The following is a 26852-nucleotide window of genomic DNA, read 5'->3' on the forward strand; positions in this document are numbered from 1 at the left end:
GGTCACAGCATCAAGCCTGACAGAGCTCAAGGAGTGTTTGGACAACACTCTCAGACTCGTGGTGGGATTTTGGGGGTAGTCTTTTGTAAAGCCAGTAGTTGGACTTGATGATTCTTGTGAGTCCCTTTCAACTCAGACTGTTCTATGATTCTTGGCCGTCCCACTGACATGCTTTCTGTCTTCCATTTTCCTTTCTTTTTAATTTGAACTATACAGAAATCCATTCTCTTCTCACAGTATGTCCAATCAGTGACTTCCCAGGATCCTATGGATGCTATTAACTTTTCTCTCTGCAAGTTTTGTAGGTGCTCCACCCTCAGGCTGCTCCTCCTGGTTCACAGCTGCTTCTTGAACAGAATATATCATTCTGCACAGCTGGGTGTGAGGGATGATACAGGACTTTTTGTCTGCTCTCTGTCAGGTCTAAAGCAGCACAGTTTTCCCACCACTGAGACCCACAACACAGGTGCCACCTTTGTGTTTGGCCAGCCCTCCTCCTCAGACCCTGCCCTTGCCAAATGACCAGGCAATCACTTTGATGCACTGTTTGCAGTCCCAGCTTTACCTGACAGGCTTTTTTACTGAAGATTTTGAGGTAAGGGAGAGTCTGTCTCTTTTGATTAGTGGTGAGAGATGCCTAGAAGAGTTTTGCATATCATTAAAATAAAGCAGAGTCTATTTTTCCCTGGAACCCAAAGTAAGGGACAACTTGCAAGAAATATCTCAGGGGATGTCCAGCACAGCATCAATCAATCAATCAATCAATCAATTAATTAAATTACCCCAATTAACATTAAATATATTCTAAATATTATAATATAATATAATACAAATATATATTATATTATATTATATTATATTATATATTATTTTATAGTTATATTAGGGTTAGGGTTTGGGTTAGGTTTATATAGAATAGAATAGAATAGAACATAAATAATTAAATATTAAATACCCCAAATTAAATACCCCAAATTAGAACTGCACTTGATGTAATGTGGCATGAGTCTGCTTAAGTGAAAGGAAGAGCTCAGATTCAAACCAGCTGAGTCTCTGTCCCTCAAGAAATTTGATACAAGCTTTAGATGAGACTGGTTTTGCACTAAACAAGTGTAAAGCAGAGAGAGACCCAGGGTCTCTTTTTTTTTTTTTTTTTTTTTCCCTTTTTTTCCTTCTTTTTTTCCCTAGTAATAACATGGGGAAAAGGCTGCTAACAGTGTCACAGAGAACTCCCATAACAGGGACAGAACCCAGCATAGGCTCAGGTACAAAAGGGGTGGGGATTTTGGGGCAATTATTGCATCTTGTGTGAGATCAAGAGGCCTGTGGACCTGGGAGGGTTCTGTGGGGAGCAGGACATGCTGAGGCTCTGCTGACTTTGGCTCAGAGGAAACATGACAGAAACGGGATTTTCAGCTGCTCATCCCCTTGAGGCTGCCCCGTGTCACAGGTGCTGCTGAGATGTGCGTTAGTGAATTGCAGTCAGGGATCCAGGAGTGTGCTGGGATCAGTCAAATAAATCCAAAATTGTAACTGAGAACCAGAGAGGGTCTTGTTAGTACTGACTTCTAAATAATAAGGCAGGAGTGAGTGGTAAGAAACCAGAGAGTCTCATTTATTGTTGCTTAAGAGAGAGGAAGACGTTCAACATGGGAAAATTTGCCTTTTTTTCATTATTCTTTTTTTTCTAAGGCTGGAGAAGCTGTTTCAAAACTATTTCCTGCAGAACTGCAAGATGCTGGAGCAGAGGAGACGGCTGTAATTTCCAGGAAACCCAACTAAAGAATTATTATCGACAGGGCTCTTCTGGCAGGCCATTAAAAAACCCAGCAGCCATTTTTTCACTCCTGATATTGTGTGAGATAATGGAGCCAGTGGCTGCACAGACAACTCCTGCCTCATTACTCTGACACTGTGGTCATTAGATTCAAAGAAGCAGCTGATGGAGGTGGGACCAGGGGATCTGCAGGGACTGACTGAGGCACAGGAGCCCCCCAGGCAAAGCCTGGTTGGAAACTGCTGCCAGCAGAGATCTCTTTGGGTAGCCGGAGACCAAAACCATGGCAGGGGTGAGTGGTGGTGGGGCTACAGTTAGGGAATAAAAAAATTGACCCTGGGACTCTCTGATGAGATGATAGAGCAGCTTGTTTCCTCCTTTGAGAAACCAGTTTCTGAACCATGAATTTTCTTATCCCCTCTAAAGGATAGTTGAAACTCTGTAGCTCTTCTTGTTACTTTAGTGAATGAAATTCTGTGACATTTCACATGATGGCTTGATTTTTTTTTTTAAGCATGATTTGTTAAGAAAACAATTTGTTAATTTTCTAGAAGCAATCTCCAGTAAGAGACTTTGATGGAGGATGTTTCTGTGTAAGGAGAAGGCTCCTGAGTGCTCAGGGGAAGAAAACACAAAACCTGTGATCTGTGACCATAACCCATCTCTGACCACGTAGATTTGATACTGCACCAACTGAGATTATAGAAAACTCCCATTACTTTCAGTTGGGTTAGGTTAAATCCCTAAGGAGAGTGGTTTGGACGTAGAAGCTTGGCCCTTTCCCTTTGAAGTCTCATCAGGATTCCATCAAAAGGAGTCTGACATGGGCATTTCTCTTCTAAGCCACAGGACTGGATGCAGTTCAGAACAATAGTGACTGGATCAGTTGCCCTCTCCTGTGTGATCAGAGGGACTCAAGACAAGGACAGATAGTCCCAGGGCATCTTCCTGCTTCCATGTCCACACCCTCCCAGGCAGAGCCTTTGTTCTAGGCTCAGGGGTGCAATGAAGATGTGGCTGGCCATGCATGTAAAATTATCCTCTCATCCTGTAGGTGATCCAATTAAACCAAATTTGAAGAGAACCAGAGAACTTGATGCTCTGCCTTGCTGTACATGGAGTCAGCAACTTAATAATGGACATTGATCTCTGGGGCTGTCAGTCTGTCTAGGGCTGGATGGAAGGGTTTTCAGACTTTTTTTCTCATCACATCATTAGGTTTCATACTGCAAGCAATAAACTCTGTAGCCTGCAGCTGTGAAAACACTAATTTGAAAGCTATCCTGTTTTATATTTTTTGAGAAGCTGCAGCTCTATTTTTTGATATATATTTGTATTTTTCTCCAAAAAACTGCACTAGGTATTTCAGTTTATTTTCCCCCTTTTCTGATTTTCTGAACTTTCCTATCAATTAGACTATCTTTTTTGCTCCTTCCTTTTATTCCCCCTTCTCTTTTTCTATCTTTTCCCTCCTTTTTGTTGCTAGAGCAACAAAAACCTTCAGAGCAGAGGGGATTTACACAGTAAAGACTGTAAACATACAGTGACACTAAAGTTTTGCCTGTTATTTATGAATATAATATGATATCTTCTGGATGTCAACCATCTCTTTCAGGTGTGCTAACCTAGTATTGTCTTCCCACTTTCTAGGACTGTGATTTCCCAGATCTGTTGGTTTCATTCTATATCTTCAGCCTTGTAAGATCAAAAGAATAGCCCTTGGCTAGGACTGAGTGACATTATCTAGGAAAGGAGCTGTCACCCTTCAGTGGCATGTGCAAGAGTGTCTCTCTCCTCTTTCTGTTGTATTTCTTCATTCACTCTGTGTTTATTCTCCAGAGGTCTGTCTGCTTTATTGGTCCCTACAGCTCCTGAGTCTTGCAGTAGTTAGTAAACCAAATTGTTCCAGGATAGTTCTCCACCTGAGGTATCAGAGGGACATCAGTGCAAAAGCTGGCCCTGGACATAGATCTTTTGAAGGCAACAATCATGTGAAGCCTTGAGACAATTTTATCAGCCTGTGTCTTTTGCATTAGTGAGAAAAGGTGCAACACCTGCCCTTGTGCTGTTGTGGGAGGTTGTGGTTAAACAGGCTGGCAATATTGCACCGAGTGAGAAAAGGCCACATTTCAGTCTGAGTTAAACACAGGCTTGGAAAATAATAAAAGGAGTTAAAGTGTGACTAAGCACTTCCAAGGGCTGTTATGCTTGACACTGAATGCAGCTGGTCATGCCCTTAAAGTCCTTTTTAATGTGATTACTTGTGTTGCTCATTATTCAGAGGTCTGGAAAAAGCAAAAATTTTTATGTTCTCACAAAGGTAAGTAGCTGCTCAGGTATGTCCTTATTCTCCCTACACCAAGACCCTTGAAGAGCCCTCTCTGTCATGACCAGGTAGGACCCATGGGGTTTAATTTAGGAATCTTTCTCATTGAGTATTTTATAATGAACTGTGGTTCATCCAAGTCCTCAGGTTTGTGCCTAATTACATCTGAAGTCAGAAGCTGCTGCTTTCTCTGTGTTACAGAAGACACACTGGTGCCACAGGCACTGCAAAGCAATCCTGAGTGGCATTGTGTGATCACTGCTGTCCAGGGCAGGGTCCAGTCCAGAGGAAATGGTGCTGGATCTGCCCCTGCTATTAATGAACAAAAAGAAATCTCTCTCCTGTCTGAGCCGATGCTGGGCCAGAGAATGAGCCATACAGGAAACTTGGCTTTAATTTCCTTTTGAATCCCCATGTTCAAATCCCCATGACTGTGATTCATTACTGCAAAATGACCCTGTCCTACCTTCGTGTGTTTTAACTAGATTAATACAACCATTTCACATATATTGGTGATGATGGCCAGTGCTTAGCACACCTGGGATTGAATTAAAAGCTGCTGGGGCTGAGAGCATGAGTCACAGACACAGGCTGAGCTCAGGAGCCGACCTTTGTGGCTGTGGCTGAGAAACACAGCTCCTGTGCATGCAGGAGGTGTGAGGCCTCTGCACAGAGCTGGGTGGTGACCTCAGCCTTATCCCACTTTGACACTGCAACCAGGAGCTGCTGCCTGAACACTGGCACCTTCATGGGACCAAGAGCCCAAGCATGTGGAGATGCTGAGGCTGGGAATACGGACTCCTCCCACCCTCTGCCAGGCTTTCTGGTGATGCCAGGTGGAGAGGACCATTCCAAGCTCTGCTGACCACCCTCACTGCAGTCAAAATCACTGGCAAAGGACTCTATATTCATTACTCCAGAGATGAGAAAGCTTCTGGTCCTGAAACAACTGTAAAAACAGAGACTGATACAGACAAAAACATGCTTTAAATGATTTCTCCTCCGTACCTAAAGAACTGTTCACAATAATCATTATTCTTCTTTGCATGATACCCAGCTGTACAAGACAGTACTACTGTTAGATCTTTATTACTGTTTATTATTATTATTGCTAGATATTTATCTGTTATTAGATATTTACTGCTGTTAGATATTTACTGTTATTAGATATTTACCTTTTGTCAGATGTTGATTATTGTTAGTTGTTTACTATTGATAGATACTTATTTGTTATTAAATACCTATTATTAGTATAGGTGTGTATATATATACACTATATATATACACATATATACACTATATATATATATACACTAATAATAGATATTATTCTCTATTCTAAACATCTGTCTACATATATATATATTTAGAATAGAGACTTGACAAGGAAAAGGCCTTGTCAAGCCTCTAAAGGGAGGAAATGATGCCTTAAGTTTTGGCTTTCATGTTTTTCAGATTCTGTGCTGCCTAGGGATATAGTTCTGAGCCTCCTATTAAGTGTTAGTAAGCTCCCTTCACAGAGTAGGTAGACAAAACAAATCCTTTTCCTGCTGAACACCAAGGACAACTTTCAAGCCCAAAAGCACAAACAACATTGGATTGAAGAAGGAAAACAAGAAGGATGAGGCTCCACAACCCAAAGCTGTAGTTAGACAATAAACCCCAATATGCAAATGAACCAAAATTTATAAAAATGTGAGACCTCATGACAAATTGTTCATTTTGTGACCATTTCAAGTCCACTTTGGGTGTAGCCCTGGTCAAGCTTTTGTGCTGTCCAAGGTGTACCCTTAAAGGCCTTTCAATGAATATCTACTTTATTCTGTAGTTCTGTCCAGTCTCTGTCCCAGGTCAGCCTTCCCAAGGCATCACTGGAAAGGATAAATATATTTGAGATTAGATTCATGGAAAGGTTGGAAGGAGTATCTTTTAGTTGCCCATAGTCACTCATGAGGGTTTGTCTCCATCTGAATTCATCTCCCATATAAGAAGGAAATGTAAAAATTGCTTATTTTGCTCAGTTTCCTGGGATTTGTTGGGAAATGGAGCATCCAGTGCAAGTGCTGCTGTGGGTACCACCAGGGAGATGGTGAGAACCAGATCTGTGTGAAAATTCAGGGTCAAACCAAGCACAGACTCATACCACGTGCTGAGTTGGAAGGGACCCACAAAGATCTTTGGGTCCAAACCCTGGTCCTGCAGAGGGCAACTCCAAAAATTTCACCAAGTGCATAAAACTGAAATTCATTTGGAGGAGTAAAACAGCTGGGAAACAGAGTTTTTCATGATTGTCTGTGATTAATTAAAGCAATTAAGAGAAGGTTATTTCACTTACCCTGGATAAAGCCAGTAGCATCCTCCTAAACTGGGGCTCCTATGAGTTAAAGTGCTGGTTGTATTCATGTTTTGTCTGTTCTGTGGCACAGGTCCAACATTATTTGCAAACCACAAGCAGCAGAAGTTACTGTGAATTTTTAAATGAATTATCTCCTTTTTTTTTTTTTTTTTTTTTTTTTTTTTTTTTTTTTTTTTTTTTTTTAATGGATTAGGCTGCTTTTGGATACAATGAATTCAGGTTCATTTTCAGCTTTTATAATGGGAGCTTAAGCTATCACTGACTTCTTTGAATCTGCAGAAATAAGACTAAAACATGACCCTTCATGTTCTCAATGGCTCAGACTGAATTGAAGTAGATGATTATTTAAGGTTCAGAGCAGGTTGGGTATCTCCTGTGTTTTACTGTCAAGCCTCTATCTCTCTCTCTCCATCTCTTCAGTACTTTTTCTTCCTCTGCACTCCGGCCAAGCCCTGAGAAAGAGAAAAAAAGACATGCCAAAAATAAAACAAAAAACTTGGATTATATAGGTTCTTATCCAAAACAGAGTGTGCTTACCAGAAATTCAGCACGAAAAAGATATTCTCGGAGGCCAAGTCATCTGGATAGTCAACAAAGCTTAGGAATTACTTAGTAACTAATGTTTATTGTCACTATGGATTTTGTTTGTTTATTTAAAGCTGAAGTGTTTGGTGCAGCCTGGACTAGGCTTGTGTTTGTTTATCAGCAGATAAAATTTTCAACAGAGAAACACTGAAAAAAAAAAAAAATCACTGCTGTGGTGTTGTGGTATCCATCTATGATGGATACAGCCTACAGACCGGAACCTGCTGTGGATTGTTACGATTCCAGCACAATTATTAGCTTTGTAACCATTTTTCTTGCTGTCACTGGGAGCCTGTGGTTTTTGGGATCAATCTGTAACAACTTCTAAAATCTGCTCTTTGCATGCCTATTGTTTCTACTGGCTCTTTCTAATTCCTCTGTGCAGAACTGATTTTGAAAATGTTTTAGTCCAGACTCAGCCATCACAGACCAAGACACACAGACCAAGACACAGCCTTTTTGTTGCAATAATAGGCTGGAGCATTTTCTACTGTTGCATTTAACTAGAAGTCGCTCTCTCTGGTTTTTTTTTTTTTTTTTTTTTTTTTTTTTTTTTTTTTGTGGCAGAAAATCAATGCCATAATAGCTATTCCTTTTTGGCAAGAGACTGATAACGTTGGCCAGCACCCAGAATAATGCAAGCTGGAGATATAGAGCTCTGCCAATGTACCTTAAATCTCCTGACCTTCAGCATCTCAAGACTTCCAGCACTGAGAGGAGAGCTTTTGGGAGAAGAGATTGATAATTCTGCCTGGCTGTGAGACAGTGCCCAAGACAGAACTCCAGTGGGAAACTGAAAACCTCCTCTGTGTTGCTGCTTCTTTCACAGTAAGGTAAATAATGGCTGATGCCACTGAAGACAAGGGAACTGATTAATGAAACTAGGGCTAAAGACAGCAAAATCAGTCCTGCCAGGCACGTCCTGGCTCCAGGACTGCCTGTGCTGGGTTTGCTCACAGATGTCTGTGGGATGAAAAGGAGGATGTGCTCTGCCCCACAGATCAGCCTAGTTTTTGGGAGGGACTCCTGGTGATGCTGAGATGCTGTTCCCCTGTGGGCCACTCACTCTGGGGACTCTGTGACCCTGACAGGCTGTCACAGGACTGCAGCTGCAGTTCAGCATCTCTTGGCTTCTGGGAGGGCCACTGGTGCTGATGTTACCCCGATTAACCTGCGGGGCTGCTGATGTGCCAAGGTAAACTCTCCCTGCTCCTCGGACATTAACATTCCACTTCTTGCTGAATGGGAGGGTTTGGTTCACTACTCACAGCTCTGGGAGCCAGAAGTGCTGACATCTCAGTCTGCCTTGGGCAATGACTTTACCACATGACCTTGTCCCAGATGCTCTGCCTTTATTTTTCCTCCTGTAGAAATGGATTTGTGAACTCTCAGGGACTCACCTTTGCAGGACTGTTTGCTAACATGCAAAGCAGTGATTTTTCCCATTTGACTTGCTTCATGATCTGGAGTGGGCTGCTGGATGTAATGATGCAAAATAAACTTTGCCCCAAGCTGATCCCCATAATATAATTCCACCATGAAATGCGGCTTCTGAAGAGATATCAAACACAGGATTCTTATGCATGGTTATATCTTTTCACTCCTTCCAGATTTAAGCTTGCAGTCCTGTTGTCTACAAGGGGCTGCTGCTCTAATCCTTCATGTATTACTTAATCTGAGAAAATTCCTTCCAGGGTTTTTTTTGTTGTTCATCTGTACAATTTTTCTCTTTATAGTGAACAAAACCACCCTGCCCACATGCAAACAGCCTGATTGAGGAGTGAAGAGGTGCTGTTATTTCACAGGTCTTAGATGAAGTGCATCCATTATTGCTGTGGAACCTGATCTTCTACACAGTTGTGATAAAAATAGGGTAAAAATTCGTGTATAAAATAATAATTCGATGTATAATGAAATAAAGCTAAAGTAAAATTGTAAAATCCAGTAGAAGGGTAACCGTTCTCTCTCAGCCTGCTAATCTCAGTTGCAAAGACAGGACGAAGATCATCAACTTAGACAAAGACACTGGCCAACCCTGATAAGAATCACTTCCTCGCCAAGGCAAGGAGAAATTCCTTCCTGACGACGATGCCAATCTCATCAACCTTCTGGTGCCACAAGCGGAATGAAATCAACATAAGACGGACTCTTGGAATTGACATAAGAAAAGAGCCTTCCCGGAATGAGACAACTAGACTTGATGAGATCCGGGAGGGCCATCGAAAAGAAATCCGGACTATTCAACCCACCTTGGACACCTGGACTGCCTAAGGGCAGAAAAATCCTATAAAACGGTGGACTGAAAGCTGCACCGGCGTGGACTAGGGCGTCTTGTACATCGGTGCGGACCTCTATCCACCCAGCGCGGCGCTGACAATTTCCTATTTTTGTGGTTTTTCTCTTTTTCAGGTGCTCGATATTCTGTTGTTAATAAATTGTCATTTATTAACCTGAAATTTGCCTTTGCATTTATAACACAGTCAAACTGTTGAATTCTGCCAAGAGATTTGTGCATGCTTTTGTATTTTTATATAAACAATATTTATTCAACTTGTTTTTCTATTCTGAGAAAACAACCCCAGCATCAAGCAACATCTCTTCAGACACAAGTGGCAGGAAAACAGGAGAAGCAAGAGTTAAACTGAACTGGAAAGTGACAGCTTAGCAGATGCATTGACACTAATGTGCCTCTTTAGAGCTCACCCCTAAAGGCTTTGTATGCAATGATAAATATATTTGTTTTGGTTGCTGGAGGTGCCCTTAAATTATTAAAAGACAAAACAGAAAAGGGACTTTTCATTTTCTAGCACCATTAACTTTTTTTTCACTGGCCATGAGAGACTCAAAAAAGGGTTCAGTATTGAAATATCAAGGCTCAGACTGCTCTAAATTCAGTTATAATTTTCAACCTTTTGTTGTATTTCATGTTCCTATCTGTCTAGGCCCTGTTAACCGTGTTGCTTAATCATAAACCCCACAACCTCTGGCTGCTGCAAAAGTCTTTTTATAATAAAAGAGGGAAAATAGGGCATTTTCAATATTTCTTTCTATTGATTTTGTGTATGGGAGAGAAGAGAAAGGGAAAGAAAAAATACACCATTGTGATAATATAATAATGCAGTACTGGTATAATTTTAGCTAAAAAAAAATGTTGAAGGGGAAAAACTTCTGGCTCTATGAAGTTCTTTGACATAGTCAAGGACATATTTAGGGCTAAACTTTTTAAAGTGGAGACTCACCTCCATCATCTGTTACTTTTTTATCTCTTCAGGCTGCATTTTAGCTGCTGTTGCCTGTTCATTTAACCTGTTGCTCCCTCAGTAGCTTTCCACATCACAGAGCTCTTTAAAAAGGCAAGACCTCATCTAGAGCTTGTGGAGCTCCATAATTACATCGGGGGTTTTTTTCCCCAGACTGAAAAGCAACCATTTGGTTTCATGCTGCAGATCCTCTTGGCATTCCTCTGGGTACACGGGACTCATGTCTCAACTCAGCTAGGTAGTGAATGTGTCAGTTCTGCACCTCTGTTCCCTTCCACTCAGATACAGACTAAATGTTGGTAAGTAGATACCAAGCTTTGGGTGTCTCAGTTCTGAAAAGAGAAGCTTTTTGAAGAAAAAGTTGGTTTATTCATTAACCATCATGGGAAACATCAGGAGGTACAACATTATGGGACATATAACCCCTTCCCAGGCTCAGTTAGTAACTGTCTCAAGACCCTTGGCTGTTCCTTACAGCAACATCCTAACTGTTGCCAAAAAAGGAACAATATTCCACACCAAGACATACCCTTCTGGAGGAAAAGCAAGTAAATCAGATGCATCTGCCCTCATGACTTCTGTCCAATGAAGAGGGATGAATCTGTGCAGCCAAATGCCACACAGAGTGACACGGAGGACTCAGTATCCTTGCAGTCCTATATGTTTTGATGCATGCCTACCTATCTTGGAATGAGAAGTACTTTCAGGGCTAAATTAAACTAAAGGCAGTGGTTCTCTAAGTGGGTTTAATTTGTAAGTAAACTCTCCCACAAACTTTCAAGAAGCTGGCTTTTCCACAGAAAAATTTATTTGTTTATTTTTGAAAACTATGTTCTTTCAGACTTAGGAAGGTTCTTATGTGATAACCTATGGTTTTGTTTACCCCATTAAATACATAATAAAAAGTCTCCCATGTTAGTGGTTTGCTCAGCATATAGTGTTTTTAAACACCAAGTCCCATTCATTTCACATGTAGTGGAACAACAATTTAAAGGTGCTGCAAAAGAAAACCTGGGCAATCAAACCTAGATACACTTGGATGCAATTAGAGCAGCAAATGATTGTGTACAGTAAATCTTTGTTTAACCTAAGCCATGCAATCACCTCCTGAACCCTTTCCAGTATCTTATTATTAACCTTTTGTCTATGGAAAAGCCCATATCAAAATTAAGGAGCAAATGAGAGCAGTTTTAATGTGAGGCTTTAAATCTTTGCTGGGCCTTTATTCAGGAACAAGAACAGTCAGAGCTCACAGTGCAACCCATTCGGCTTCCCAGCACTGTCACTTCTGTATGACCCCTCTTTTTGAAAATTTTGCCAGATTTTCATTCAACTGTGAAATAGCTTTAACTGCCTTGACTGAAATATTCTGTCTGCCTCCTTATGATATATTTATTTCTTGGTGTTTTATTTTATTTTATTTTATTTTATTTTATTTTATTTTATTTTTATTATTATTTTGTTGGTTGTTTTGAATTATTTTTTAAATATTATTTCTTTCCCAAAAAACCCTCTCCCTTAATTTTAGCAAAAATTATTTATCTGTAAGATATGAGAAGGAACTGCAAAAACTGCTTATTTTGCCCAGTTTCCTGGGATTTGTTGGGAAGTGGAGCATCCAGATGTTCCACAGCAGACATGATGTCCCCCTTGTGCCAGGAATGTGCCTTCTGCTACTCCTGTTAAAATTCATCCCCATTAATTTTAATTATTAGCTTCTGAAATATGTTTGCACATCCTCAGGGGGGATATGTTGGAGTCTGCCTGCCATGATGCCACCCACCCTGAGTGTGTTCCTCTCTCTCCCTGGGTGTACAATTCCCTAAAATATGCATGGCTAAATATGTTAATCTGAATTTCAGCACTTCCATCCCCACCTGAGCAAGTCCCACGTCCTCTAAAGGTTGCACAGAGCTGATCCATATGGTCAGTGGAGATCAGGACAGGATAAATTTCATCATCCTCATTGAAATGATCCTCTTTGGTCAGAGGTATCCTGAGCCCCGAGCTCTCCATGAGAGGTTAAACACTTGGGTGCAAACATCTACACTGTGAACAGGAAAACTTTGTGGAAATGAATTTTGCCTGAAGTAACTGATTAGTCCAGGACTGGAGGGATTGAGCAGGAACGTGTCCTGGGAATCTGTCAGGATGAAATATTTAGAGGGAGAACTTTCTTGCCTGAACATTTGCTTAGCATCATTTCTGGGTGGAATTCTTGACACTATTTCTTCCCAAATTAACTCAAGTTACCAGGGGCTTCAGGCCAATTCCAACTTTTCTAATGGAATAAGCAAAAGAAGACAGAAACTGCAAACCTACGAAAGCATCAAGCTGGCCAGATACAGTGAAATGCCAGTGGAAAATTTTTATTCTCTCAATATTTATTGAGAGAAAAATGTACAATGCTATATAAACTAAAACTTTTAAACAAGGACTCATATTTCTGTGATAGAAATAAAATATTCTGGGATAGAAAAAAATATCTCTTGAAAAAAGGAAGTATTTAAAAAAACCCAACAAACTAAGAGTTAAAATATTTTGAGAATACTCATGGAAATTGTTTCTAGGGGGAAATATAAGACTTGGACTCACATAAACTCAGGTGGGATTGTCTACTGTTAAAATACATGTCTAAATGGAATATGACAACCAAATTCAAGTATCAGTTTATATTGTGACTCTGGACTTCCTGGATTCAAATTCTGCTGATGCTCTGAGATAACAGGCTTGTTAAATTAACTTGGATGTGCCTTATTAACAGCAGGCAAGCCTGCAGGTAGTCATTCTCTGCACATGCACTGACTCTCCCTACCCCATCTGCTTTCATGATAGGCATTATCCAGTGCTCAAAAGGCTCAAATGGCTCTCCAGAGTTAATTGGTGATGCACCAACAGAGCCTCAAGACTCTACATTATCCTTTGTCCCAAGCCTGCTAAATAAATTTAGTTCCTTCCCCAGTTTCTGTGCAAGCTCCAGAAAGAGTTAAGCATGAAGATGATCCTTCTTCTCCAACAGGCAGAGAAAGCAAGAACTGCTAAGTGGACATACTCCTGCCCCCTCAGCACAAGAAATAGCTGTTTTTGGATATTCTGCTCCAAAATCCAATGAAAGACCTAAGAACTGTCAATCCACAGAGATACTGCCTAAAGATCTGCTAAGGACGATGACATAAAATAGGCAGTTCTGTGAATTTGTGAGAGATTGAGGATGCAGATACACAACCAGCAAAATCCCCTGGTCTCCTGCCACATGGTTTGTGCTCTCCTGTTCTCTTGGTTCTCATCTGTCTGCATTTCAGTGCTGGGGGAGCTGGCCTCTCAATGAGCAGCATCTGCAGAGGAGTGAGAGTCTGCTGCCCAAACTGGCAACCTCTGCTGCAGCCTCTGTGAGCTGCTCATCCAGAGACTTCTCAGCTGTTTGTTAGCCCCTGCACTTGAGAACATGACAATCTCTGGTGCCGCTGGAGAGTGTGTTTACTGCTGCAACCCTTAATGGGACTCAGCATGTCCCTGCTGCGTGTTCTACCAGCCCTGACTGCAAACGGGAGGAGGGGAACCAAGGGGAAGGGCTTTGCTCCTGCTGCCTTTCCCCATTAGCACGGATGGGAGGGACAGTCTTCAGTTGTGAATGAGTGCTGGGTTTTTCCAGTCCCTTCAATATCTCCACAGTTTGTCCTAGAAAAAACATATGAAAAGGCTTGACTTAGGATTCAGTAGCACTGGCCAGTTCTAGGCACTTCCAGCAGCCTCAACAAGTTCATCAGTAGCTTTATAATGTTTTCCATTCAAATATTGCTGCTCGTAATGATGCTAATAATCATTATGGCTTTGAGAGTTTGTGCAGGGTGTCAGAGAAGGAAGGGAAAATATCTGCTCAAGCACTTTATTTTGAGGTCCTTTCATCCATGGCATGGTCAGCTTGGAAGCTTGAGGAAGAATCAAGACTGAAATGAACTGCTGTAGATGGTGAGAGATCTCATTTATTGATCACCACAAGTGAAGGATGTGTCACAGACTTCTGCTCTTCTCTACTACACTTGCCTGCTCTCAGGTTCACAGGTAGAGGTGAAGATTATTCCTTTTTAAAGCTGAAAAAAATATGCTGAGGGATTTCAGGGGAAGAAAAATAACAGTTTTGACAGGGTTTCTACACTGGAAGACTTTGCAACTTGATTTAAATACAATGCTCAGTGAGCAGAGTGAAGAATAGGAGGAGGGTCGAAGTACTCAGAATTTGTGGTGAGTTAGTTTGGTGTTTGTGTGTGTGTCTCTGTGTTTGTGCTACTCTTTCCTTTCCATCCATGAAACAGGCATCCAAAACAAATGAGTTTGGCTAACCCAGGCTATACTCTTCATGCCTTTTGAAAAGGGAAGACAGTGTTGTCCATGTCCAGAACAAGATATTTCATTTGAAAGTAAATAGAACTGGTTTTATCCACCCACAAGGAACAGAAATTACCTTAAAATGTATCTTCTTCTCTGGCAGCCTAGAGATAACTTCTTCATTTATCTGCCATTTGATCTTTCCTGTAGCTCTTCCTACTGTTTACCTCACTTTCACACTCTAAACTTTTCTTCATTAGTTCAGTGTCCCTCTGATTTCCCTGTACCTCCTTTATCCTTTTTTATTTCCCCAGTAGCAACATCCTTCCCTAACTCCTCTCACATGTTTTTCAGAGTTCACAAGAACTCCACAGTCCTCACACCACCATGTCCTCCTCCCTGCTCATTTCTGACAGGGATTTTTTGTCAGCATAAAAACCATCAGGAGGTGGCAATGATCATATAGATGTAAGCAGGTGTGTTTTCTTGGGAAATGTCATTCAGATCCAAACTGCCAGCACAGCAATAAAATAATAAGCAACCCAACCTGGATATATTTGACATCCACACAGCAACACTGATCACTGTGGAATGATCTCATAGATTACCATTTGTGGCTCAAGTGCCTGAGGTTGTTAAGTTCTTTTTGTCCAGTTTAATCTAAAATGAAATAAATTTCAGGTGCAATTCCATTCTGTATAGGGAAGTGCAGCTAGTGTGACTGAGAAATTCACTTCCAAGTGAATTTTCCAGCTGATCTCCACTACAACTCTAATGTGGACAAATCCAGTATGTCCATCTTAACTACTCTAGTAGAAAGGTGTTAGTCTTCAGATTTTTATAATAAAAGGCATTGTAAAATGTGCTATGGGTCAGTCCTGAAGGTTTCAAGGAGCTGTAATTGCTGGAGTACATCTTTCAAAACTATAAAACAGGTTCTCTTGGCAATAAATCAGGAAGGTATCTCTTCTGTTTTCAAATTCAGGGGCCTTGTGGCCTGATGTTTCCCACTTAGATAAACTTCTTGTGGTTGGTTACATTTTTATGAGACTCGATACATTTCAGCTCAAGAGATGCTCCAAACTTTTCAAACTTTTTTATCTGCAGTCAGATAAGCTTCCAGGCATGGGCTGCTCATCCCAGTTGCTTGGGTTTTAGGGCAGAAGCAGCCAAACAGAGCTACTGAGGAAATTTCCTGAGCTCTCAGCTTCCCTTTAGCTCCAGACTCTTATTCTGGTGGGGAGACATGACCTAGTGATCCTTGTCTGTCTCTCATCTTGGTAATCTTCTCTCATCTTCCCTGCCTTGGGAACAGTCTAAAGACCAGGATCCAGAGATAAACTGGGAGCTAACTTATCTTCTGATGGCTCATCAGCCGCCACTGACCCACGGGTGAAAGGGAATTTTTGGAGCAGAAAATCAGAAATTAAGATGTTATAGGATTTTCTGTATTAAATATCTATAGGGCAGGGGAGAAAAACACCTTAGGAGCAATGATGCTGTAATGGCAGACGTTTTACTTTTTTTTTTCTGATGGCGTATTGCTCTGTCCAAAGTTCGTGCTAGTCTGTTTAAACTCCTAAAGAGCAGCACAGTAATTCTGCACTGACCTATTGTTGGTGGGTGGCTAAATGTAATTCCAATGATACTGATGCTTTTTTTTTGGAAAAATTTCAGTCAAAAACACCTCTGTCAGAAGATTTTCAGAGATGTTACCCTGAGAAAAATCTTGACCTGACCAGCTTGGCTTTACCCTAGAATGTGCCATACCAGTGAGGAGAAGGGGTTCTCTCTAGCTGGGTGTGACATTGCAGCTCTGAAGGAAGTCACTGCATCACTTTCTTTCCCTGCCACTTCAAGTTGGCAGAAAAGATCTGCATAATTACTGAGCTTCACAGCCACCTATGTACCCATAGGGTTATTTTACAACCTAGGAAGTCCAGTTAGGTGGAAGATATTCCTTTGATTTATGACCCTGACGTAGTCAGCTCATAAATTAATGTTTGCATTGGCAGCTTCAATATGTGCCTTTTGCATCTGAAGGCTGTGGGTAGCAGAGAGTGACAGGAAGGCATCAGACTAAGATGTATAAAACACACAGAAATTGTGTCTATTTTCTATGCCTCAAGTGAGGAGGCATTTCACTAAGGGTGTTAGACCGTGGCTCTTTAAATGCTTTATTATTTGCAGACATGACTTGGAAATTATTGAAAGCAAGACTTCTGGGTGACAGGAGTGGGTGAGGAGAGGTAAACAATGAAGAACAATGCAGTCAGACACAGAAGGTCTTTGATCATTTAAGTAATTGGGCAAAAAGGTGACAAATCCTTTTCAGTGCAGATAAATGTAGAATAATGACTCTTGGAGCAAAGAAAATAAAGACAGAAAATGTTAAGCAGGAGACTGCAGCACCTTATTGACTAGCAAAGAGATCTGGAGAGCTAACGGAGGGAAATCTCCTTAATGATTGGAATATAACTGCTCCTGAATGGGTGAAATTCAATTGAGAATTTAATTTTCCATAGACATAGGACTCTCTTAGGTTATCTTGTCCATCCTCTTGCATCAGCTAAGAGACAATTCTTTCTGCAAAGGGCCCTATTATTTTGAATTATGAGGACTGTCAAGGTGATTTATGGGATAGATTTGGTTAGTATGAATGTTTTTGCTAGCCAACACAAAAACCAGAATATTTTGGATGAGACTCTGACCTCCCTGACACAGATGTAAATAAAACCACCTGTAAAATCTTCAGCAGAATCTCTCATGCTCTATAGAAGTAAATACACAGTTATTGGTGTGATGCCTGGAGAGGCTGCCTAGAACTACGTCTGGAACAGAGGCCAGACAGAGTCAAAGGAATAAAGTAGGTATTTATTAAAAGGCCTTCAAAGGAAACACCTTGGGCAGTACAAGAGCCTGGCCAAGGCTACACCCAAGATGGACAAAGGGTCACGAGTTTTCACACTTCTATAAGTTTTTATCCATTTACACATTGGGGTTAATTGTCCAATTACAGCTGCAGGTTATGAATTCCCATCCTCCCAGACTGCTCTCCTCAATTCACTGTTGTTTGTAGTTTTTGGGCCTGAAGCTGCAATGGTGTCCTTGGTTCTGGGGCTGGAAAAGGATTGTTTTGTCTGACCACACTGTGAGGAGAACTTGCTAGCACTTTATGTAAAGTTCAGAGTCACACACTAAGGCAGTACAGAATCTGGAAAATATGAAAGCTAAAACTTAAGGCATCATTTGCACCTGGAATTTTACTACAGGCTTTGCAGCACTGGGATTTTTGCTACAGCTGAGACAATGCAGGGTCCAGCGGAAATGAGATTTCCTCCAAGGAAATTCACCAGACCTGTGAAACCCAAGGCTGTTGATTGGAATCCTACTTTACCTCTTTCATGGCTGCTCCCTGGTGATTCCGTTCAGATGTTGATCTGAATAAAAAGTTATCTGCTCTCTCAGCAGACTCATTGACTTCAGAAGGTACTATTGGACAGTGAAAAGAGTAGCAGTAGACTCTTGCAGTAAGTATATAAACATGGAAGGCAAGATTCCAAACCCAAAGTTCTGAGCTTAAAATCCCATGTTCAACTCACACTAGAAACATACACATCTATCAGTGATTATTTTACAGCAACGGTTCCAGGTTCTGCTGCTGGAATCTGCACCAAAGTCCATCTGGGATCCAGATCTGGTTGTGATCTTCCTCCAAGAGCTTATCACATATTTTACATTGAACAGGCACCGAGGCAGTGAGAGGAACCCAGACCTTCCCTTTCCTCATGAAATTAGACCAGTCCTCTTGTGTGCTTTTACACAGTGGGACAATGGAGATTGTGCCCACTCTTCTTCTGACAATAGGGGTAAAGACTTCTTCTGAAGCTTGTAATTACAGACAACAGAAAGGGCAAGATACATCTTGCTTTGAGGAAAATGCTGATCCCAAAGCCTCTGTTAAAGAGCATGACATATGTGAGAGCTACAGCTTTGCTCTAAGATGGAAAGAGCCTCCAGTTCAAGGCTTTTGGATGATGGACTGTGTTGCTTCTTCAGGGAGGGTTGGGGGAGTTCAAGTCTTTCAGTTCTGAGAAGAGAGAAGAACCCCCTAGCACTCTGTGCTGGGTGAAGAACCAATGAAAACAGGGAGTCAGTGCTGGGATCCTGCAAACCAGGCAGGTATTTTGTTGCCTGAATCTTTTTATGAAAAATCCTGAGATTCATAAGTGACCTTAGTGCAAAACTAGCAGAGCAATCTACTCAGAGCAATGTTAATTCAGCCTTGGAGAAACTTACCTCTAGGTAAGAAATAGCTTTTTTATATATCCTTTCTTCATGTCAGTGAGGTGCACATTTATCTGCACCATTTGCCTCTGCCAGTTCTTATTTCCAGACCTTGCTGAGGCACCACAAATGGCATGCTGTTAAACATCAACAATTTAAGATGCTAGCATGCCATTGGAATTTGAGATGTTAATTAAAAGTTTGATTTTGTAACCTCTAGGGGCTTTTTTGGTCTTCTTTTTGCATCAGTCTGGGCTGTACTTCTCCGAGTGTAAAGCTGAGGCTGGGTGAGGTAGAAATAAGCAGTGCAGAGTGATGGAAGCAGAATGGTTATGCTACACACATCACAGTGGTGGGCCCAAATCAGCTCCCTTTGTTTCAACAGGTCCATTTCGACAGTGATTTTCAAAGAGATGGACATGGAAAGTTGAAAAGAGAAGATGTGGAAATGTGGCAAAAACCTTTGATCCTCTTCTAGAATTTCCAGGACAAAAGTATTTCTATTTTTATATCAGTCTGTGAAACACATCCACACACAAACAGCATGTATACAGAGCCCTTCCCCATCTCCCCAGGGCAGGATACTGATAAATGCATTAAACTATTTCTGATAGCTTGGCCTTGAGAGCTGTTGTGACCCACCCCTGAAGGCAAGGGCAACCCAGGTTCTTGTTAATAGGTCCCTTGAGGTGGATTAGAGTGAAGCACCACTGAATGATTGGTGCTTGTAAGTATATATATATATATATATATATATATGTAGGGCTTATTTTAGAACAATTTGGTTGCAATAAAAATCAGTTCTGTAGCTATTTTGGTTATTATTATCTACAGTAATAGAGCAATATAAAAGCATCTAAATATCTCTTAAGGAAATGTATAAGGAAAAGAAGGTGAGTAGAAGGATCTCACCACCCACAGACCTCACAATGAGATTTGGTTGTTGCAGTTTCAGTGCCTGTTGGTCAAAGTGATGGTCAGAGTCTCGGTCTGTCAGGGGTGGAGTAAACCAAGGGAACACTGAAGTTCCACAGGCTATATACATTCAGGTTCAGGTAGGAAGGCACAGGTACCTCACCTCAGGTAGGGAGTTTCAAAATGCTGCGGATCAGGGAACAATTTGTGAGTCTTTGATGGTCCATGACACCTCCCAAGGTACCACAGCCCTTCTCAAGTCAGCAGAGTCTGAGTCAGTGGTGGCCCAAATCACGAAATTTGGTCAATGGTGGCCCATCAGAAGGGAGGAAAACCTTCAGGCCACTGTGACTGTCCCGGGAAGTTTTGATAGCTGAGCCATTTGTGTAAGGAATTTGGCATGATAAAAAGCATCACCCTGCCTTGAAGGCTCTGCCTCTTATCAGCCTCTCCCCTGTACCTTGTTCAAGCCCCAGCTGCAGCCTGAGGTGAGGCAGTGTCCTCCCCTCTGCACCTGGGTGGTTATTTTGCACACCATTAGCTACCCCCTAGTTGTTTGAGCCATCAGCATTCCAGTCTTTCTCTGGAGCCTCCAAAGCACTTATGAGAGATTTTTGAGATTTAAATCCTTTTTTTAAAGGACTGCTCTTTCAGTTAAATGTGTTGTTCAGGGGGAGACAGTAGACTCAGCTGAAACCACAACCAATTGTGATGTTTTTGGAAAAATAATTCTCTTTCTAATGAGTTACTGACTTTCTGGGACAGTGCCAAGAAAATTCTATTTTATTTATTATTCTCATTTTCTTTCCAAGCTGGGGTTACTGTCAGTGTCTACTAAAGCTGCTAATAAGCCTCTGCAACAATTTTTTTTTCCTTCTGAGGCCTTGTTTGCAAGGCCTTTGAAAAGTGTGACATCACACTGGCTTTTCAACATATAAATGAAATGGGTTTTGGTGCCCTTTGATCTGCTATAGCTTCCAAATGTCTATATTTTTTATCAAATGGATGCCAGTGTTCAGCTACATGATTATCAGGTATTCATTTAACCTTCTTGACACACCAAAATGTCAGATGCTTCACAATGCCTTTTTGAATACAAAAGGCTACAGAAGTTTCTTCTGAATTCTGACATGTCTTAACAACTCTGAGTTTCTGTTGTTTTAAGTACTATACATGACTTTAAAATGAAGTCCTTCCCTGCTTAGTACCAGTCATAGAATCATATAATCATTGAATTGTTTGGGTTGGTAGGGACCTTAGTGATCACCCATTTCATTCCCCCTGCCATAGGGCACCTTCCACTGTCCCAGGTTGCTGCAAGCCCCATCCAACCTGGCCTTGGATACTTCCAGGGATGGAGCACCCACAACTTTTCTGGGTCAGACCCTCACCATCCTCTGGGTAAAAAATTTCTTCCTGAAATCTAATCTAAACCTACTGTCTTTCAGTTTGCAGCCATTGCCCCTTGTCCTGTTACTTCATGCCCTGGTAAAAAGTCCCTCTCCATCTCTTCTGTTGGCTCCTTTCATGTACTGGAAGCCTGAAATTAGGTCACCCTGAAGCCTTCTCTGTTCCAGGCTGAACAATCCCAATTCTCTCAGTCTTTCCTCGTGGCAGAGCTGCTCCATCCCCTTGCTCATCCTGGTGGCCTCCTCTGGACTGGCTCCAACAGATCCATGTCCTGACATGGCGCACGAACAGATCATGAACCTTGGCTTTCTATGGGTACAGGAAATAACCTGATCTGATGAACAAAATGGAGCAATTCTCCACAAGGTTGTCGTTATTTATCATGTTGTCCATCAATGAACCCTCTGTACAGTGTTGCAGGTGATGTTTCCCCTTTCAGAGTGAGGCCCCAACACAAACAGAATCTCCAGTGCATGGTGATATTCTCACAGTCACATCAAGATCACATCCCACCACCTCAGACCATGGATAAATGTCAGTTGGGAAAGAAATTCCACATCTGAAATACACAGTAAGATTCCCCCTAAAAAAAAGAGATAAGAAAAAACAAAGTCTGATGTCTCTGTGTGATGATGTACTGTGCTGAGGGACCAGGAGAAAAAGGGAATTGAATATACAGGGATGCACAAAATAGCAATTTCTGTAAGAAATGTGTGTCACGTGGCACATTTTACTGCAAACAAAAAATGGATCTCCAGCAAGTAACTACTGCGACAGTTCTGCAGAGGAAAAATTGTGTCCTTTCACGTTAATTTTTTGCAGTTAAGAGTGGCCATCTTTCCAAAAAAAGAATTGCTTATTTCAAAGAGGAAGGAGAAATTCAATGTGGCGTTTGCTGGCTGGAAATTATGACAGTTGGCTACAGTAGTCCCCTCTCAACTTGAAACTCCTGGGCAAGGTCCTGGTTTCACTAGAACAGATGGGGATGGGATTTTACCACATCAAGTGATGCCTTCTACATCTAGATATATAGAAGATACATGCACACATATCTGTATTTTAGATTAAACCAAAATTTGAAACACAGTTCGGTTTTTATGACTCAGTGCAGGGAGAAGTCCAGAATCAGCTGCAAGAGGCAAGTACAACTAGTATTTGATGGAAAGTTGTCTGCTGGCATCCCAGAGGGATAAAGATAGAAGTTGCTGAAATGCTGGAGTTGAGTCAGAAAGGCCAGAGGATACCATCCATGGGACTTGCTTCTGAACCTTGTTAACAGGCTCACAGCAGGACTCCAAGAAGAGCTGTTGTAGAGGAGGACCAGTGTGGGCTGGCTTTTGAAAAAAAAATGGGCTGAGATCAGCTGCACTTCTGCTTTTAGTGTCAAAGCAAACCTCAGTCTGGGACTGTGGCAGGACATATTATCATGCATCAGCATATTTCAAGTAATGGAAATTGCTGTAGGCTTGAAGGAGAGTGAATAAAATGTGCTAAAAATGAAGTCTGTGTATGTCTGTGTGTGTGTGTGTGTGTGTGTATAAAAAATTCAGTTTGTATTGACTATATAGTGTTTTAAACACCGGAACATGAAATGAACGTACATGGGGCAATCAGAATTTTGGCACCTGTCTTATAGGAGAGTGCATGGTGCTCCAGTGAAAAGGGAATTAGGTAGGGGGTAAATTCAGCAAAGGAAACCTGGATTCTCCTACAAGCTTTGCTGAGACAACCTGACCTATGGAAACACCTTGGACAAGGTGAGTGCAAGTCTGTGCCCATCATCTTTGCAACCAATAAAAAGGGGACAGAGCAGCACACTCCGTGAATGGACCAAAACTTTGATGTCAGAGTTAGGAGGCTCAGAAGGGATTTATGGTGCATGGCCTTAAGGATGAGCAAAGGACACACTACTCACTCAAAAGAGGATTAGAACCTTTTTGTGGCTTTTACTTCTCCAGCAGGACATTGCCATTGGTGAAGCCCCTGACTAAGAAGCAGCACTTGAGAGATAGCAAATTTTCAGTGATTACCATGGGAACCACAAATGATTTCATAAGGGTGGAGAAATTATAAAAAGTTCTAATTGAGAGAGAGGATGAGGCTTAAAACAGTTTCTATGGAAACCAGAGGTGGCATCCAAAAAAAGTGTGTGTACTAATCTGATAGTCTGATTGGCAGGTAATTGGTGCAGTGCTGGAGTGGGGAAGCCTTGGGATGTGAGATGAAGTGTCCATCACACAAGCAGATAAAACACACAGCCTTCTGAAGAAGAGCTGGAGCTTCAAACTCTTTCTCTCCCAGTAGAATACACTCATCACTCAATGGTGATTAATTTTCATTCTTGTCTCTGTCCTGACTGTATTATTATTTTTTTTAATTACAGTATGAAAAACTTCAAAAGAGCTGATGGAAGGAGCTGCTCCCTCAGCTCACCCAAAGAGCAGAAGTCATGAAGGTGCATTTATGGAACAGCAGACATGACCTCCAGTCTGCTTCTCTCCTCAGGCAGAAGATAGAAGTGAACACAGACTTCCAGCATTCAGTAAGCTCCCTGAATAGCTGGATGAGATACTTGCCTGTGTTTTCCAGGACTTCCGGTTTCTTCTGACTGACTGGCTAATATCCAGCTAAGCCCATTTCACAGAATTCAAAATTTCTGCAATACTTTTACTTGTCAGATCCCAGTGGAAATTCCAAGGACACAAAATCTGATGTCACCTGTGAAGGAACTCACAGGCACACATTAAACCAGATAACCAAGTATTTATATCTATCAGATATAAATACTGCTTTTAGCAAGAGTGGAAACTCTTGTCAAGAGTTTTGTGGAAGACATAGGATGAGCAAATCCAATCTTTGCTCTTTTCCATAGGGCTACAGCCCAAGTACATTATGATATCTTTCAGCTTGATGCCTGCAGAAGGAAAATATTACTGTTGTCAATAAATTAGATAAATAACAGGCCTTTGGCCAGCTGCAAGTTGCTGAAGTCCTCAGCAAATTCTTTGCCAGCTCAGTGGTTTGGCAGACACAGATTTTTTTCTCCAGTATTCTCTGAGCTCACCAAATTCATTTCTCCATTCATCAGATGCAGACAGAAAACCCCACATTTAGACATATTTTGTGGATCTGAGGTGTTTTGAAAGAAGATAAGCCTTTCTGTTGAAAGATTTAGAAGGGATCTGCAATCTCTGTTCACTGACACTGAGGTTCATGGCTCCTCAGTGTTACCTACAATTATGATTTAAATGAAGTGTTGAAAAATTATTAGGAGAAAAATCATCCTTTCACTTAGAAAATGTGCATTTAGAGAACTTTGCCCATTTCCTGATCACAGAACTACCAGTGCCAGCATGGTCTAGGCTGGAGCCGTCTGCAGAGTGGCCACACTTCCCAAGGTAAGTGGCAGATTTGTATCCATAAGGGCTGCCATGTCATAACCTCTGTATCCTCCAGCATAAACTGGATTTATAAACAGTACACAAAGATAATCAAGGAGATCAGGAATAATTCTAGTTCCACTTTTGATCTGCCAGTTTAGATGAATTCTGGGTCAAGCAATACTCTGTTTTGTATATGGGACTAAGGTTAGGTGAATCATATACATAACACACTTCTGCAAAACCTTGAAATGTCTGCCTGGATAATAAGCTTAAGATGTAACCTTTCAAGAATTCTGTCTTTATACTGTGATTAAAAAAAAAATGTTTTGCATAGACTGAAAGGCTCAGAGATGCTATGAAGAGATGGCTGACATGCATTTAAAGAAGGCTCAAAATTAACCACATTAATAATTGTCATGTAACTGAAGGGGCTCTCAGGTGGTCACCTTGCTTTGTGGTTCAGTGAATCCATCACTGTTGATGCCACATCTTCTTTTTAACAATATTTCACAAAAACCCAGGGCAGTGAACTAAATGGACCAGCTGAAGAAAATAACAGAAGATGTAGCTCAGTTCTAGAGTATCCAGAGCTCCATTCTGCTCATCAGCCTTACTGTTGGTTTTTGTCCTCTCAAAGCTTCTACATTTTTGAATTTTCACATATGTTTTCATTCCCACTGCTGCCATTGGGCAGGGAAACAGAGAGACAAACTTGACCCTGTTGTACTCCTGGTTGGTTGCTTGCACATCTTTTTCTCTGATTCCTTCATGAATGGTGTTGGTCTGTGCCCTCTGTGTTATGTACCATGTAAAATTCTGGCAACTGAATCATAATCCATATTTCATTTCTTTAATTTAGTTTCATTTCATTTCAGGCCTTGCAAGTGCCTTTCTCAGAAATGCAAGTGCATGGATGGTGTGCAATAACCTGATTTTGTGCATATGTTCAGCAGAAAGAAATAATGTAAGTTTCTTGTTCACACAGGTGAACATTTGGAGATGTGTTTTAGAGGTGGTGCTTCACCCTTTCCATTCTGGTAAGTTTTAAGCCTCTCTGGAAATTCTCATTTTTTTTCCTATAAGAAAATATTCCACTAACTACAGATACATCAGAGTTCTGTAGATGCAAAAAGGCAGCAATTCTCCAGCATTGTGGACAGAAGACAGAATTTACCACCTTCAGTGGCGAAAGTAGGTCTTGCAGGAAAGCTGGGGAGGGATTTTTGGCAAGTGCTTGCAGTGAGAGGACAAGAAGGAATGGCTTTAACTAAAAGAGAGAAGGTTTAGATTAGGGAGAAATTTTCAACTGTGAGGGTGGTGAGGCCCTGGCACAGGTTTCCCAGAGAAGCTGTGGCTGTCCCATCCCTGGAAGTGTCCAAGGCCAGGTTGGGTGGGATTCTGAGAACCTTTGGATAATGGAAGGTATTTCTGCCCATGGCAGGGCGGTTGAAACTGGATGATCTTTAACATCCTTTCTGACCCAAACCATTCAATGATTCTGTGATTATGGGGGATCAACATGCAGGAATAACAACTGGGTCAGGATTAGGCTAACTAAGTGAAGGAAAGTTTGCAGGCCTTAGACAAAAAGAGATACAGAAATGTTTGAGCATGCGCTGGTTATTTCACTTAGAAGCAATGTTTTGAGAGTAGAGGAATACTTTGCAGAAAAACGTAACTGTGCTGCTCCACAGGAGTCAAAAATACAAATCAGGTGTTGGAAAAATAGTTGACATCATAAAAGAGAACTTAATTTTACCTGTGTGACCCTACATTACTCACATCCTGATGACCCTATGGAGTCGTGTCCCATCTGTCTCAAAAAGGTGCAGTAGGACTGAATCTCATGGAAAGGGTGACACAGCAAGGGATAACCGTGTGAGGGATGATTAAAAGTATAAGAATCTTCTCCCTCAAAAGTGAATAGCAGAGGAGGAATTTTAAAGAGGCCTTTTAAAACCTGAGTGGTATGGAGAAAATTATAGTTTACTTCATGTTCTCTTTCAATACCAAAGCTAGGGGATAATAATAAAACTACCAGGCTACAGGTTCAGCGCAAACAAGAGGATACTGTCCCTTGTGTAATGTTTAATTAGGCTGTGAAATTTCTTCCCATGGGATGCTGTTACAAATTTAAGTGGGTTCAAGGAGTGATTAGGCAGATTCATAGAAGAAAACACGCTAAGGACTATTAAATGCATACACACAATGCCTGTCTGAGGAATTC

The sequence above is a fragment of the Zosterops lateralis genome (assembly GCF_965231275.1).
Source record: "Zosterops lateralis genome assembly, chromosome: 1".
Lineage (NCBI taxonomy): Eukaryota > Metazoa > Chordata > Aves > Passeriformes > Zosteropidae > Zosterops > Zosterops lateralis.